Genomic DNA, 4,074 nt, shown 5'->3' on the forward strand with positions numbered 1-4,074 from the left:
TATATATATATTGATGAGACTGTTACCAGACATATGTGAAAAAATTTGCTAGTTGTATGTGAAACTGCTCCATTTATTTACCTGCTACATGTTGTAGCACCAGTTGTAATATATGTAGGATCCTAACTTCAATAAATAAAAGACTGTGACATACATTTTCTGAGACATGTAATTATTATGACTGTCTAGAATGAATGGACTTCAATAATGCTTGTGTGTCTTTCTTGCGTACTAACATACAATGTCTTATCCATTCATCTTCTACAGACATAATTACATGGATACAGAAATCCCAGCTATATGTGTGTGTTGTATACATATTTTCATGTGTTTATGTAAAAGGCATTAAAACAAAAAGATACAAAAATATACAAGCATACTTTGTTAGCATCACAATCTATTTGTTCCACATAATTTTTATTGTAATTATAAATTTACTCAATACTTTGCATCCACATATCAATGAGTATATGTTATACAATGTTTAAAACAATAAAATGCATTAATATTTCCTAAGAGGCCTTTAAGTCCCTCCTAAATTCTTCATGCGAACAAGGGTTTTTAAGGAAATTTGAAATTCCTTCTCCATCCTATCATCGTCATAATTGTCATCGTTGTTGTTGTTATTATTATTAAGACAGCAAGCTGTCAGAATCATTAGCATGCCAGGCAAAATGCTTAGTGGCATTTAGTCTGTGTTTATGTTCTGAGTTCAAATTCCATTGAGGTTGACTTTACCTTTCATTCTTTTGAGGTGGATTAAATTAGTATCAGTTGTGCACTGGGTTGATGTAATCGACTTGCCCCCTCCCTCCCTCCAAATTTCAGGTCTTGAGCCTCTAGTAGAAAGGATTATTATTATTATTATTATTATTATTATTATTATTATACCATTGTTATCTATCTCTAAGAGCAAAAATGTGATATTGTTTGTTTAGAAAGAAAAGAAAAATGTTGATTTACTTTTTTTCTCCTCCGATTGATGTCTCATCTTAAAAGTTTTAATTTATTTTTCTTTCAAAAGTTGTAAAATTATCAGCTTTTGACATCGGAATGTTTTTGTTTTCATTGTGAAATTATCGAAAGTGTTTTCTATTTTACAAAAAAAAAAGGTTCAACAAGTCTTTTTGTGTTGAATTCATTTGTTGATTGATGTAAAATTTTTATGACTATTGTTAATGTATGATCTGATTTAAATAATGTTAATAAATTGCGATTAAATAATGAAATTATCAACAGAAATATGTTTTAAATTCTTTATGGTGAGCTCAGATTTTATAGCATTGATCAAAAGATATTTACATCTGCATTACGATTTGATCTCCAGTCCTCATTAAGTATCTTATTGATGGCTATGTGTATACAGTGTAAGATAGAGAGAATGCTATTATTACCTTACTTTAGATTGGGTGGTGCATTACATCCTTGAGCAAGCCTCTTCATTTCATGTTGTCTCAGTTCATTATTTGCAATTCAGTACCATCGATAGCTGGATGGTTAACTCTGTACTGGACTGGTTTCTTATTCAGTAAAAAGTCTTTTATTCTCAGTGGCATAAATACTCTAGAAATTGGGAGAAGCCCAAGCCTAAAGGGCCTGTAGGCTCAAGACAGATTTTAACTTTTTTTTTTTGGAAATAAATGCTCTTAGTTATAGTCTAGTCTGAGACACAGTATACATTAAGGAATAATACATCTTTTATCTTTTACCCATTTCAATCATTTGATTGGGGTCATGCTGGAGTACCACTTTGAAGAATTTTTAGTCGAATGATTGAACTCTGTACTTTTTCTTTTTAAAGCCAGATAGTCAATCTCTTTTGCTGAACTGTTAAGTTACAGGGACATAAACAAACCAACACTGGTTGTCAAGTGGTGATTTGGAAGAATTTCCATCAATCAAATCTGCTCATAAGACTTTGGTTGGCTCAAAATACCACCCAGTGGGTCTGAGCCTGGAACCATGTGGTTGAGAAGTAAATTTCTTACCACACAGCCACAGAGATCAAACATATTGAAATTTAGAGAGGATATAAATATTGTAAATATACATTCTAAAGAAGAGTTTAATAAATAAAACTGTCACCTTATTAACAACATCTCAGACATTTATGCACTATTGTAGTCACAAATTTAATTGATTTGAGTTTTAATTATTTGACAATAAAGGGTTTATTTTATTATTATTATTTTTTTGTCTTGGTTAGATCATGATTATAAAAGTGAATTCAGATTTTAAAACGATTTGATTTGATTATAAAGCCTGATTAAACATAAAAGAAAATATAGATTTGCTAATACTAGGTAATTTCAATGATTTTTAAATGTCAAAACTGTTTTATTAATACTGTTAATAAAAAATGTTATTAGAAAGTATATGCTCAATGGAGGGTGGTGAATTAGTAGAATCATTAGATAATTAGAAAAAAAAAATCCTCTGTAGTATTTTTTCATGCTCTTTACATACTGAATTCAAATTCTACCTAGGCCAACTTTTTTTTTCATCATTTCATGGGTTCATAAGATAAAGTACCAGTTAAATATAGATGTTAATATAATCACCTAACACCCTCCGTCCAAAATTGCCAGCCTTGTGCCTAAATTAGAAACAATTATATACCCAATGGAATATGCAACAATATTTTTGTCTTTGGTTTAAAATTTTTCTATTTCTTTCAATAAATATTAAAGGTAAAGAAATATTTTAATCTAGTAAAAATTAGTCATAGTTTGTCAGACATAATTTTAAGATTAAAAGTGTTTAGATAATATTTTATAATGTCTACAGATCATATTATTGATGCACTTGAATTTCAGTTATGTTAGAGATTTTATTTAGATTTTTGTGTTTATTTTTTTTAATAAATTTTAACAGGTTTATGTTTAAAAATATTATTAAAATTTACTTGGGGGAATAAAATTAAAAGATAATTCACAGGTTACTTAATTTTTTTTTAATGAAATTTCAATGAATTTTTTATAATTTGAAGTTGTGTCAGCACACAAATTGTGTTATCAAGTTTTGTCTGACAGAATAAAAATTAAAAAACAAAATTCAAAACTAACTTTACTTATGATTTTGTAATAAAATCTCAGTGACTCACTGTATTTTTATGTTTTAACATAATCATGTTGACATGTTATAAAATTTTACCTGGGGGAATAAAACTGAAAAAAATATTCACAGGTAGGTATTGTCACCTATAATTTTATGAAATTTCAGTGAATCTTTGTATTTTCACATTTTAATATAATTAATGTTGAATCAAGAATATGTTTTATATTTTTCTTGGGGGGAATGAAAATAAAGTACAATTCATAGGTAATTTAATCTACACTTTAAGATGAAATACTAATGAATTGTATTTTCACATTTTATCCTGTTTATACTAAAATAAAAACGATGTTATTAAATTTTACCTGGGAGAATTAAAAAAACAAAAACAGGAATTAATAGGTATCTTAACCCCCAGTAATTTATTGCCATAGCATTTGAACTCTACTCTTGTTTATTGTTAAATTTCTGGGTTTGACCTAATATATACCATTATTATTATTATTATTATGTAATTTGGCTTGATTGACAGCTTCTTTATGTTTGTCAATGCCCTAAATATGTTTCTCAAGCAGCTCTAATCCATCACCTTAATTAAGGTGCTATCTGTAAATAACTTTATGAAATTATACTCCTGACACATTTCGTGTACTACTTACTGCCTATGAATTGTTAAATAACATTTTCTCCCATTTTTATATGGGGCAATTTAAAAATTATATGAGGATATATTTTTCAAATTTACATTCAAGCTTACATTTATGTTAAATTTAAGATAAAACTGTTATGCTTCTGTACTACCTTGCATTTTAATGAAATCTAATTCTGGAATATTAATCATCGTATATTGTTTTTATTTTATTTACTGTTTAAAATATATATTTGACCTTAATAAGATAAAAGAATTTCAGTAAGCTCTAAAATAAGCTTTATTGTAGCCAAAGTTTTATAAAGATTGCACATTCATTAATAGACTAGTCATTAATGTATGTGTATGTGTATGTATGTATGTATATATAT

The sequence above is a fragment of the Octopus bimaculoides genome, chromosome 2 (genome assembly GCF_001194135.2).
Source record: "Octopus bimaculoides isolate UCB-OBI-ISO-001 chromosome 2, ASM119413v2, whole genome shotgun sequence".
NCBI lineage: Eukaryota > Metazoa > Mollusca > Cephalopoda > Octopoda > Octopodidae > Octopus > Octopus bimaculoides.